A 14591-nucleotide genomic window follows, 5' to 3' on the forward strand; every position below is an offset into this window, starting at 1 on the left:
CCAATGTATGATGAGGAATACTATAATTCATTTGCGTGAATCGATTAAACTTATGCTAGGTAAATTGCCTTTACCTCTAGCTAAGAATATACTCAAGAGTAGGTAAATTCAACCCAGGACCCCTTTCATTCAACCCAAATTTGGGTAAATCTTCATTTACCCAAAATTGGCTTATTGGCCTCAAGGACCCCCGTTGGATAGGCACATCTTCGTTTATTTACGACAACATCGGTGGGGGAGAGAGGAAAAACAACCTAAAAAATTTGATATACTCATTTTAGGGTAAAATCGACCCACAATAAGGTAGTTTGAATTTTCCGTGTAGGACATAAGTAACCAAAAAAGCAGGCACTTGGACGTGTACTTCCCATCAACCTCGACAAGAGGTTGTCCATTTATTACGTAAGGAAAATTTCACGTTTTTCGTAAAAAAATGTAAACCCATTGTAAAATTTTCGTGGGAAACTCCTAATATTTTTGTACGTTACGTTAGATTTCTCAAACCCCCATATATTCCCAATGGTAGGTAGCAGTCGTTCAGCACTGCGAAAATGAGGCTTTTTTATTGAGTCATTATTATACTTCCAATCAGATTTTTTTCTATTTTACCACTTCAACTTTATAAAATTTGGAATATGTCGAATGGAATATTTTATTTGCACATGATTTCATAATTTTTGAAACATTTTGGTTTTTTATAGTGCATTTTGTATTTTTCACGATCACAAAAACATTTTGCCGCACATTTTGGAACTTCTACCTCTCCTGTCAAAATTGTTTGTTATGTTCTAAATAAGTTCCAGGTGCAACATGTTTATAACAATCAGAATCAATGTTTTGGTTGATTTGGTTTGTAAACGGTTGTAACTAAGATTCGTTGAAACAATAATATTATACTTCAGTTACAAATTGGTTTCGCAAGTTTCGGCTAATGATGACGTTTGTTTTCATTTTGCTAGTTGTTATAAAAATGTTATACCTCAGTTTGGCATTACTAACAGGATTTTAATAGGTTTTAATTTTGTTTGTTTCATGAAAACTCAGTTGCAACTTGTTTGCAACGATGATCATTACCATTTTAGTTGCAGGTGCTACTTGGGGTGTTCTATGAGCACTTCCACAGTTATTAACTGAGAGCTTCCTCTGCCAATGACCATTTTGCATGCGTATATCATGTGGCAGGCACGAAGATACTCTATGCCCAAGGAAGTCAAGGAAATTTCCTTTACGAAAAGATCCTGGACCGACCGGGAATCGAACCCGTCACCCTCAGCATGGTCATGCTGAATACCCGTGCGTTTATCGCCTCGGCTATATGGGCCCTGTAATCAACTATCGGGCCTCGACTACCATTCTTTTAATTCTGAGCTAAATATAACTCGTTGAACCGGCGTACTGAGTGAGAGACTGTAGGTCATCCAATTTCCCATATATTTGGACTGAAAATCCCATACAAACCTTCAACTCATTTGCGCCAGCTCAGTATTAAACCGATTGAGCTGAATCTTTCACAGATTGTTCTTCTCATCCATATTCACGATTCTAGAGGGTGCCCCGTGAATTTTTCCAACTTTTCTTTCTCGCCATACAAATGTGGGCCGGTCTAATGTACAAGTCTACGACACGGAGGTGGGTCGGAAGTGCTTTCACATAACCTCAGGAGTCCCGCAAGGTTCCATCCTGGGTCCGGTGTTATGGAATGTCATGTACGACGAGGTGTTGAGGTTAGAGTATTCAGTGGGAGTGGTGATTGTCGGATTTGCCGACGACATTACGCTCGAAGTCTACGGTGAAACGATCGAGGAGGTAAAGTTGACTACCAACCACTCGATCAAGGTTGTGGAGGCGTGGATGCGGTCCTGGAAACTGGAGCTGGCTCACAACAAGACAGAGGTGACGGTTGTTAACTACCTGAAGTCGGAGCAGCAGACGGAGATCAGTGTAGGAGAGTGCACTATCCTGTCAAAGCGCTCCGTCAAACACTTGGACGTGATGATCGACGATAAGCTTACCTTTGGTAGCCACGTCGATTATGCCTGTAAAAGAGCCTCCACAGCTATTGCGGCACTGTCCCGGGTGATGTCCAATAGCTCTGCGGTGTACGCCAGTAAGCGCAAGCTTCTGGCTAGTGTTGCTACGTCCATACTTAAGTGTGGCGGCCCGGCGTGGGGCACCGCGCTAAGTACTAAATGCTACCGACGGAAGCTGGAAAGTACTTACAGGCTTATGTGTCTGAGGGTTGCAAGCGCGTACCGTACCGTGTCACACGACGCTCTCTGTGTCATTACTGGTATGGTGCCTATCAGCATTCTTATCAGTGAGGACATGGAGTGCTTCGAAATGCGCGGCACAAGAGGCATACGCAAGACTGTCAGGATGGCCTCTATGGTCCACTGCACGAATTTATTCTGGCCTGCTTACTCTCACACGAAATTTGACGTTTGAGAGGTGCCGACACCGCTCAAACGTCAAATTTCGTGTGAGAGTAAGCAGGCCAGAATAAATTCGTGCAGTGGACCATGGTCAAATGGCAGCGCGCGTGGGACAGTTCCACCAAAGGAAGGTGGACCCATAGGTTGATACCGAGGGTAGATAGTTGGATTAATAGGCGTCATGGGGAAGTTATATTCCACCTGACACAGGTCCTTACAGGTCATGGTTGCTTCTGACATTATCTACACCGTTTCGGGCATGCGGGCATTGTTCGTGTGCCCACGTTTTCGCACAATGCGTGACCGCATGCTTGCCACATGCGGGGAGGACACAAACCCGGACAACTTGGTCTAGAGGATGTGTAGGGATGAGTTTGGCTGGAACGCCGTTTCAACGGCTATCACCCATATCGTCTGGGAGCTACAGAGGAGGTGGCGCGTGGACCCGGAGAATGGCTAGTCCAGATGCAGTACAAGAGGTTGTCCAGGGGTTCGGAATCGGCTTCGTAGGTCATACCGGTGCCCTGCGGTCGAAATCGAGCCTTACAGCGATTAAGTGGCCGCGGAGAGGAAGTCCCGGTAGCGGTGCTGTCGTGGCAAGGGTCGGGGTAGGTGAGACCCTGCTGTCTGCAACCTTCGGGTGCATCTGATAGGGTTTGAAGGGTAGTGATACCCTTCTTTACGGGCAGGTCAGATCGGGTTGCACGTGGGCATCAATTCATGATGTCTGCAAAGCAGTTGGGCGCGGGTGGGGTTGACCCTGCCCGCCTTCCGAGGACAAAGGGAGTGGCGAGGACCACTCGGGAAACTGGCTAAGCGCCAGCATGCTACCGTGATGGACTCTCCAAAGCGAGTCATCGATGTTCGTTGCTGCAGGCTACGCAGCTAACCTTGAGGGTGCGATGTGCGCTAGCCCCTCTCTGAAGCAATGCCTTCTTGGTGGTTCCGGAGAGACGAAGGGTTTGGGGACCATAGGAATGTGTTTTAGTGGGTCGAGGATAGAGTAGTCCTGACTTTTACTATTGTTGTAGAAGACGGCCTAAACCCCACACTACCCTTACCTTCCTGTTAGGGTGTTTGTTGAGCAGATTTGCCCCCCTACGGTTTAGAAGGAAAAAAAAGTCACCGAAAAGCAGAGGAACCTGAGCATGGCCTACATCGACTACAAGAAGGCGTACGACTCAGTACCGCATTCATACCTTCTTAAGGTACTGCAGTTGTACAGGGGAGACGGGAACGTCAAAAGGCTGATGCAACATGCTATGGGGATGTGGACTACCGACGGAACTGCTGAGTTGCGGTCCAGAACTCTCAGCATCAGAAGGGGTTTTTTTTAAGGCGATACCTTTAGTCCGCTATGGTTCTGCCTTGCGATGAACCCCCTCAGCAGAGCACTCAACCAATGCAACTATGGCTACCAACTGAAAAGTGGGGGAAAGAGTACAAGAATAACCCACACCTTCTTTATGAAGGCCCTGAAGCTTTTTACGGAACCAGTACAGAGGCTGCATCAACTGTTACGGCTTGCGACGGTGTTCAGCTATGACATCCGGATGGAGTTTGGAATTGACAAATGTCGGTCAGTCCATCTTGGCCGGGGTCAAGTAGTGGACGCCAGCCGTTTCCGCGTCAACGAACAGAAGGAGATTCGGAATATGGTTGAAGGCGAAGCGTACAGATACCTCGGCTTCCTGCAACTTAGAGTTATTCGCCACACAGACGCAACGATCAAGAAGGAACTGCAGGACATGTCCTTGCATCGTGTCAACTGTGTTATGAGGAGCTTTCTGTCAGCCGGCAACAAGGTGAAGGTGATCAACACGTTTTCTGTGCCCCTGTTGACCTACAGCTTTGGGGTGGTAAAGTGGACCAAGACTGACATCGAGGCGTTAGAATGAGCAGTACGGGTGGCGTTCACCAAGCACCGCATGCGCCATCCAAAGTCATCGATCGTGAGAGTCACCCTGCCACGCGCAGTAGGAGGAAGAGGCGTTACCAATATCCAGGCACTATGTGGCTTCCAGATCCAGCAGTTGCAGGCATGTTTCGTAGAAAGCCAGAACCGTCATGAAATGTATCGTACTGTATGTGAGGCTGACCACGGTTACATCGCCCTGCATCTTGCGTAGGAGGGTTACCGTCTGAACTGCGACATCAAGACTATTGACGAGATGATCGTAGCATGGAAGCAGAAGGAGTTGCATGGGACGCACGCACATCAACTGGAGCTCGAGCACATCGATAAGGCCACGTCGAACGCGTGGCTGGTGCGGGGTGACCTCTTCTCGGAAACAGAAGGTTTCATGGTAGTCATCCAGGACCAGGTTATTGCGACGAAGATCTATCGGCGGTACATATTGCACGAAGACGTGGAGGACCGCTGCAGGAAGTGCAATTCAGTAGGAGAAACGATCGAGCATGTTGTTGCAGGCTGTTCGGTGTTAGCTGGATCAACCTACCTCCATCGTTACAACGAAGTTGCCAATATTGTGCACCAACAGGTTACTTTAACCCCTTCGGGACGACTTTTTTCACCAACATCGCTGCTGTAGAACGCGTCAGCGAGGTGCAAATGACCCAACCGTCCTGAAAGGGTTAAAGCACAACTTGGTCGACGAATTTGTACCCTACTACAAGTACCAGCCGGACCCGGTTCTGGGAAATAGTTGCATAAAGCTGTGCTGGGATCGCGAGTAGGGATGTAGTACCGGTAGTACCGGTACCGAAAATCCCGGTATTACCGACCAATTTTTGGTACCGAAATACCGGTACTGACTGAGCCTTGATACCGGTACTTTCGGTACTGGGGAATCTTTCCCAAGTGTTGAAATCCGGTCATTAGTATAGCCAATATGCAATGGAAATAAACGAAAACATTTAAAATCAAGCGGTATGACATACAAACGTTTCATGTATGAAACCTCGCTGCAAATCCAGGATATCAGCAATAAATAATTGGTTTAATGAAGATTGTTGGAAATGGGTTCACAGCTTTTAATAAAACTTGTTTCTTATTTTCTTCAGTTTTTAGAAGGACTCAAGAAAAAAATCAGTTCAATCTTCTTCTCTCTTCACTTAGCAGCTATCTATCTGATTTTGTTATATGTTATATTTTGTTATATATTTCTGTTTTATTTTGGACTGGCTAAGGTGCCTGTGAAACTGCTCAAAAGCTAAACAATAGCTCTAAAAATAGTGTCATTGAACTAATTGCTATCTATATTTTTTATCTATCTATATTTTTTTGTTCAATATAGAATTGAATAGTTAGATTTAATGACATCCCTGAAAACCAGAATTCACAAGTGTCTGGTGAATGGTAGATTTTATTGCACAAAATAGATTACTCTTCGTTTTAGTGAAAATTTTCCAGTACCGGTATTTTACCGGTACTACCGGTACTGTGAGTTTCAGTACCGAAATACCGGTACTCCCCAAAAGTGGTCGGTACTGCGACCCCTAATCGCGAGATCATTATGGACGTCCTAATTCGTGCCAACCGGCTCGATATTGTGGTTTACAACAAAAGATGAAGCGGGTAACCCTTATCGAAATCGCTGTACTGTTAGACCATTATGTCCAATCAACGTTCTCCGGCAAGATATCAAGTATCACGACCTAGCGGAGGAGTTGAAGCAGATGTGGCACCTGGAGGGCGTTCGTATAGTTCCGGTTGTCCTCGCGGCAACCGGAGTTATCTCTAAATCTCTCCTAAGGTCCCAAGACGAGCTGGAATTGAAGAAGGACCTGAACAGCATCCTGAATGCGGTGTAGTTAGGCGATTCCTGTATCCTGAGTTAGATTCCTGTATCATCATTAGGATATAGGCAAGCCAGCTAAGGGCCTGTCCATAAACTATGTAGACTCTTAGGGGAGACGGGGAGGACTGACCGAAGTCTACATGAAAGTTTCCAGCATTTTAGGCTGAGAAGTGCCAAAACTCTATAATAATAGATAAAATATTACGCGCCAACCGATGCTGTCGAAATGCAAGACAAAGAGAACTTTTACAGCTAACTGAATGCTGTCGTGCACAAGATTCCGAAAGGTGATATCAGGATCCTCATGGGCGACTTCAACGCGAAGGTACCCAGTTAACCACACATCGCATAACGATGTAGGGGGGGTGGGGGTAAGACGGACATATTTAGGAAACACTCTATTTTGACAGTGTAAACAATGCGATAATTAAAATTTTATCTCCATACTATTTACTTCAACTAAGGTACTTTACAGTCTGCAAGCCGATTTTGCAATAAAATTTGATTTTCCATGACTTTTGAGATAATTAAAAAGTGATCTCCAAATGTATGATTTTCAACGGTGTGGGTAAGACGGACCGGTAGGGTGGGTAAGATGGACACGTTTGGAAAATTAGCTAATAAGCCATTAATTGTGTTAAATGATGTTTATGGCCGTTTATATTCGGTAGATCAATCATTGTAGAATCTAAATTTGGCTTTGAATCTCTTAGCTAAACGTGTTTTTGCAAATTAAAATCTATTTTGTAAGTTGGAAACCTCCATACACTATTAAACGCCTAACAATATGCAATGCTCGGTTAATTTTACGAAGTTCAAACTATTCCAACAACAAAACATCTAATATAATGAATTTTTAAACAAAAAATCAATATGAAATGCTTTACACGGCTTCCACAATCATTTTTGTACTCCATAGATTTCAATCTGTGAACAATGTGTGGGTTTTAATGTGTTTCTCATGGCACAATCAAAGTAACCCCAACACTGTCCGTTAGGGTGCCAATGAAAATCGAATTTTCGAATTTCAAAAACGGGTAGTGCTCAAAAGTTTCGTCTCCTCAAAAAAAGTCCCCATGCAAAATTTCAGCTCAATCGGACTTCGCTAAGGGGTGGCCCAAAGCGGTCAAAGTTTGGCTGTTTTGAAACACGAAAAATATCCCAAGGTAGGGATACATGAAAATTTCGAAATCGAATTTTTTTTTTTGATGCCAAATGCCTTAAAAGTGCATGAAACGTCGAGATCTGGTGTTATCTCAAAAAATTTTTTTTTGAAAAAAATTAACTTTTTGGACTTAGAAAATTTTTGAGTTGGGGGAGTGAAATTTATTTGAAATGGAGGATTTGAATTTAGTTGCTGAAATATTCATAGCAATAGTACTGGAACATGTCTTATATCATCGTTGGCAACTACTAGCATATTATATATCATATATCGTTAGGGTGGTTCACTTATTTTGCATTAGGGTGGTCCTTTTTGTAGAAAAATTAAAAAAAAAGATAATAGTATTAAAAAATCTCATATAACTGTAAGTCATTTTCAATGTTGAATATATATAATATTTCATTAGGGTGGCTCATTTATTTTTATTTAGGGTGGTTCTTTGAGATGGAAATTAAGAACAAAAAAATATTTCCAGAAAACTTACCAGTCATATTTTTGTATAGTTTAAAACCATGATCCTTTATTGGCATGTAACACTTTGTTAAGATATTCCTAGACCAACATGTGGAAAGGGCGTAACAACCATTGCGATTTTCTGCTTCTCCTGTCCCTCCCGGGCATATCCCCAATTATTCATAAAATCTTTTATTTTCTTTTTAAAATTTTGAATCTTTTTTTTTTTTGGGTGCTTCACTTATTTTGCAAAAGGGTGGTCCTTTTTGTAGAAGAATAAATAAAAAAAACCATAATAGTATTTGTATTGTATTTTCCGTTAGGGTTGTTTTTTTTTTTTTGGAAATTAAGATCAAAAAATACTTCCATTCAACCAGGTAATCTTTTTCGTATAGCTTCAAGCCATGATTTCCTACAAATCTTTCGGTGACTTATCAATAATGAGATATTCTCTAATTATTAGCTCTCCTCTCGTTCTATTTCATTAATCACGGCATCAATATAGTGATTAAAACCGATTTCTATCTACAGAATTAAATATTGTGGTACGGACTACCAAAGGGATTTATTTACTAGAGAGGTTCATCTCATTGTAAGATTTTGAAAAGTTTTGTGAGACTAAATTCAAATATTCGGGTAAATATTTATTCAGCTGTTTCTATGAGGAAGAAGAGTTAAGTTTGAAGAGTAGAACTGTTTCTTGAACCCCTAATGGGGAAGTTTTTTATTAATGCGGTATTAGCAGATATAATTTACTTTTGAAATGGTCAAGGCCAAGCATGTCCGTACTGAGCGGATGAAATTTATGCTCTTTTGATTTACACCACCAAAATTATCGTATTCATGCAATCTTCCTACACTGAGCGAAAAATTCACTTCAATTCCACTGGAAATCATAAGTAGATTTTTTCCATCTATCTAAACATTTGAAACTTACATGATTGGTTAGTGAAAATATTCCACTGGAAAAATCCAATAGCATTTAAGTGAAATTTTTCACTACAAAATTTAATAAAATTTAAGTAAATTTTCAGTATATTTGGAACAACTTTTGGCCATTTTTGTTTTTGTTTTGTCTATTTCGAGATTATTAAAAAAAATTGGTTTGTCTCCGTTTTATCGGAGACCCCCAAACGGTTCCCTAGTAAGGATGGAAACATAAAAATCACAGAACATATTGCCGTCATCACACTCATGCTTGGTTCGTTAGTGATGGCTGACAATAATTCGCTTCATTTTTCATACATTCGACTTCAGTAAAACCCACTAGAAAATCATATACATTTTACAATACAATACAGTACCAAATTTTCAATAGCTTTTCTCTGGAGTTTCACTAAGTTTTCAAGCGAATTTTACTTAATTCATTTGAACTCACTGAAAACATCATTTTTGAACGGTTACTTGAGTTTTTCCAGTGAAACTAAAATGTATTTTCCTCTCAGTGTATCTTAACTGATAGAAGGATGTTGAAATAATTTAAATGTCTTTTCGAACTGTCAAAAAACCGCACCGCAGTACCACACTGAGCCAAAAGCCCAAAATCGCATATTTTGCCCTATAAATCGGGGTATAGCTCAAAATTGTGACGTGCTGGAGCAAATCTGATGATTCGGATTCAGCGACCCAAAAACTGTCAGAGACACATAAGTTTGCTTTTGAGACAGACCAAAATTTAATTTTTGTTCAAAAAATCAGATGTAATTTAATGTAATGTACCCAAAAACTGTCAGAGACACATAAGTTTGCTTTTGAGACAGACCAAAATTTAATTTTTGTTCAAAAAATCAGATGTAATTTAATGTAATGTACCAAAAACCTATCAGCATGAATTTAGTAAATATCACAAAAACGTTCCCACTCTTCCGTTACGTCCCTTTTACTACTTTTACTACGACCAGGCTTGTTCGCACTGAGCGTATAAAAATTATGCTCTATTGATTTACACCACCGAAATCATAGTATTTATGAAATCTTCCTATCTTAACTGATAAAAGGATGTTGAAATAATTTAAATGTCTTTTCGAACTGTCAAAAAAACGCACCGCAGTACCACACTGAGCACACGGAGAGAATTTCACTCGGGTGAATTTTAACGCTCCGTGCGGAACTGCGTTGAGGTTTTTTTACAGTTCGAAAAGACATTCAAATTATTTCAACATCCTTCTATCAGTTAAGATAGGAAGATTGCATGAATACGATAATTTTGGTGGTGTTAATCAATAGAGCATTAATTTCATCCGCTCAGTACTAACACGCTTGGCCATGACCATTGCAAAAGTAAATTATATCTGCAAATACCGCATTAATTAAAAACTTCCCCATCTTAGGGGTTCAACAAACAGTTCTACTCTTCAAACTAAACTCTTCTTCCTCATAGAAACAGCTGAATAAATGTTTACTCGAGTTTTTGAATTTAGTCTCACAAAACATTTCAAAATCTTACAATGAGATGAATCTCTCTAGTAAATAAATCCCTTTGGTAGTCCGTACCACAATATTTAATTCTGTAAATCGGTTTTAATCACTATATTGATGCCGTGATTAATGAAATAGAACGAGAGGAGAGATAATAATTAGAGAATATCTCATTATAGATAAGTCACCGAAAGATTTGTAGGAAATCATGTTGAAAATGCTTTGACATCCATGTGCACAACAGAACATGTGCTCGATGAACAAATTGAGATTTGAAATTATGAAAAGAAATCCACGTACTCCGGTGAGACTCGAACTCACGACTCCCAATTCGCTAGACGGGCGCTTCTATTCCTTCAAGCTACGGAGTCACTCGACTACACTATATTTCATAACTATAGATCCAACCAATATTTTTGGATACTCGGATATGTGACATGAATTCGAATGATATTGTTCTCCTGTTAAATTCATTATTTAGAGTAGACATGAGAAAAATAATAATTCGATATTACATGTGTTCTCTGAATCTGAAAAATAATCTTATATAAATTCCCTTGTTTCATAACAATAGATCCAAGCAAGAATTGATTCTAGTTAATTTAAGCTACACAAAGCGTTCAGCATATCAATAATGAGTAGTCTTTTTTTTTTGTTCTTAATAAGCTCAAACAGCCTATCCAGGATACTTTTAATTAACTTTAAATGGATTTTATTCCACGTTCAAACAACTACACGGTTTAGATTTGGAAAACATCCGTACGGCTTATTTTATTCACACACTGCTTTTATAATTAACCCTACAAATTCTCAATTGGGTTCTGGCCAGGGTAAGAAGCTGACCATTCTTTAATCACGAAACTAAGCCATAGTTGATTGAACCGTGTGAACAAGTGTATTCATGATCTTGATAAAACGTTGTTTATTTTGTTTAACGGCGTTGCTGCATGAAACGATAGTATATATTTTTTAGGTTCAGAAGCTCGGCACATCGCTGAATGCCCGTCCATTCGAGTTGACAGAACCCTCTCCATACCATCATACCGTCACCTCCGAGAAATTCCTTGAGAAGTAACGTGGTTATTTTCGTAAATCTCTCCAGTACGAAAAAAAGCCATTCGGTCGATACAAGCTGAACTTCTTTTCGACCTAAAAGGTCTCTCAAAGTGTCAAATATGTTTTGAGAAGCCAATCACATAAATATTTAAACAAATAACAGTTGATTCGCTGCATGTTGAAGGACCATCCTATCTCAATATATCGAGATGAGCAGAATGAACTGTAATTTGTTGAAGAATTTAGAGATCAAAATGAAGAAACATTTTTTAAGCTTTCGTAACTAGGAAAAACCTTCACCAAACAGATATAATTTCACCTTCTCAGTGTAATTTGCACCTTGGAAATCAGGTACAGTAACCTGTAAAAATATTAGGGGGATTCACTCAACAGCGTAAACTGATTAAACTGATTAAATGTCGCGATCACCAAGGCCATCTTTGATTATTTCATTCGAAAAAGCCTGAAACATTTCAAATAGACAGAAAATCATGGCTTACGTAGCAATTTAAGCTGTTTAGTGAGTACCCCTATTATATTGACAAATCGTGAAAAAATCTAGAACAAAAACCATCGGGATCGAATAAAGACAGGGAGATAAAGTGATATTTACCTTCAAAGAACTATACTCAGTTTTGTACCTTTTAACCTTTGCTGTACTAACATACTTTTAGGCACATCATTTTTACCTTCAATTTGCTCTAACTTAGTCAAATCTTAACCGATTTTAATTTTCTTGGCTCGGTTGGATCGGGATTTTTCCCTAGTTTTGACGGTCCAAGGATGGATTGGATTGGCCAAGTGGTTCCGGAGATATTCCGGATTCCGTTGGGGTAATAGATTATCTTGGACCAGAGAACTTTAGAATTTGTCATCAGCTTGATGGTTTTCGCATTATTTCTAGGCTTTTTATCCTACAAAAACTCGGTAAAATGTTTCGACAATATCCGGAAGCATTCATGAACTCTCTGGGAACTACCTGGCCACGTTACAGATTCCACGCCCCCAGGGAAGTGGCCAATTACCGACCTGAGCCAAACCCTAACGTGCGACCTATCAAAATTCATGAATTTTCAGTGCCAGCTCGTTGGTGATCATTACAAGGATGACCCTTCATTGTGGAACCACTTGGCCATGTTCCGAACTGAAGGCCACGCCCCCGGGGAAGTGGCCAATTACAGACCTGAGCCAAACCCTAACGTGCGACCTATCAAACTTCATGAATTATTAGTGCCAGCTCGTTGGTGATCATTACAAGGATGACCCTTCTTTGTGGAACCACTTGGCCATGTTCCGAACTGAAGGCCAGGCCCCCGAGGAAGTGGCCAATTACAGACCTGAGCCAAACCCTAACGTGCGACCTATCAAACTTCATGAATTTTCAGTGCCAGCTCTTTGGTGACCATTACAAGGATGATCTTTTTTTGTGGAACAATTTGGCCATGTTCCGAACTATAGGCCATGCCCCCGGGGAAGTGGCCACTTACCGACATGAAACAAACCCTTGCATGCGACCTATCAGAGTTCTTGAATTTTCAGTGCCAGCTCTTTGGTGACCATTACAAAGTTGACCTTTTTTGGTGGAACCATTTGGCCATGTTTCCGACTAGAGGCCATGCCCCCAGGGAAGTGGCTACTAGCCGATCTGAGCAGAACTTCATGAATTTTCAATGCCAGCTCGTTGGTGATCATTACAAGGATGACTTTTCTTTTCGGAACCATTTGACCATGCTCCGGACTAGGGGCCATGCCTTCGGGGAAGTGGCCACTCCCCTATATGAAACAAACCCTAGTATGCGACCTAACAAACTTCTAGAATTTTCAGCGCCAGCGTGTCGGTGACTATTACAAGTACAACTTTTCTATGTGAAACCACTTGGCCATGTTCCTGAAGTTCCTTTAGGAATTTGGATATTCCTTCAGGAACTCCACTGGGGTTCGTTCCCGAAATCCTCTGAAACTTCTTTCAAAAATTTCACTGGAGGCCTCTTCAGTAATTCCTTTGGATGCTGCTCCTGGAATTTCTCTGGAAGTTCTTTTAGTAATTCTTCTGGAAGTTCCTTCAAGAATTACTGAAGTACTTCCAGAGGAATTCCTGAAGAGACTTCCAGTGAAATTCCTGAAGGAACTTCCAGAGAAATCTTGAGGAATTCCTAAAAAAAATTCATGATCAGTTCCTGAAGGGGTTTTCAGTGAAATACAAAAAGGAACATCCGTAGAAGCTTCCTGAAAAATTCCTGAAGGAACTTTCAAAGAAAAGGAAATAAAATCAAGGACAACTCCCGAAGAAACTCCCTGAAGAGTTTATGAAGAAATTCTCAGAGGAATTCCCGAAGAATACTCCAGAGGAATTCCCGAAGGAAATTCCAGAGGAATTCCTGTATGGAATTACAGAGGAATTCCTGTAGAAAATTCCAGCGGAATTCCTGTAGGAAATTCCAGAGGGATTCCTGTAGGAAATTCCAGAGGAATTCCTGTAGGAAATTTCAGAGGAATTCCTGTAGGAAATTCCAGAGGAATTCCCGATGGAAATTCCAGAGGAATTCCCGATGGAAATTCCAGAGGAATTCCCGATGGAAATCCCAGAGGAATTCCCGAAGGAAAATCCAGAGGAATTCCCGAAGGAAAATCCAGAGGAATTCCCGAAGGAAATTCCAGAAGAATTCCCGAAGGAAATTCCAGAGGAATTCCCGAAGGAAATTCCAGAGGAATTCCCGAAGGAAATTTCAGAGGAATTCCCGAAGGAAATTCCAGAGGAATTCCCGAAGGAAATTCCAGAGGAATTCCCGAAGGAAATTCCAGAGGAATTCCCGAAGGAAATTCCAGAGGAATTCCCGAAGGAAATTCCAGAGGAATTCCTGTAGGAAATTTCAGAGGAATTCCTGTAGGAAATTCCAGAGGAATTCCCGATGGAAATTCCAGAGGAATTCCCGATGGAAATTCCAGAGGAATTCCCGATGGAAATTCCAGAGGAATTCCCGATGGAAATCCCAGAGGAATTCCCGAAGGAAAATCCAGAGGAATTCCCGAAGGAAATTCCAGAAGAATTCCCGAAGGAAATTCCAGAGGAATTCCCGAAGGAAATTCCAGAGGAATTCCCGAAGGAAATTCCAGAGGAATTCCCGAAGGAAATTCCAGAGGAATTCCCGAAGGAAATTCCAGAGGAATTCCCGAAGGAAATTCCAGAGGAATTCCCGAAGGAAATTCCAGAGGAATTCCCGAAGGAAATTCCAGAGGAATTTCCGAAGGAAATTCCAGAGGAATTCCCGAAGGAAATTCCAGAGGAATTCCCGAAGGAAATTCCAG

Source organism: Aedes albopictus, chromosome 2 (assembly GCF_035046485.1).
Source record: "Aedes albopictus strain Foshan chromosome 2, AalbF5, whole genome shotgun sequence".
Lineage (NCBI taxonomy): Eukaryota > Metazoa > Arthropoda > Insecta > Diptera > Culicidae > Aedes > Aedes albopictus.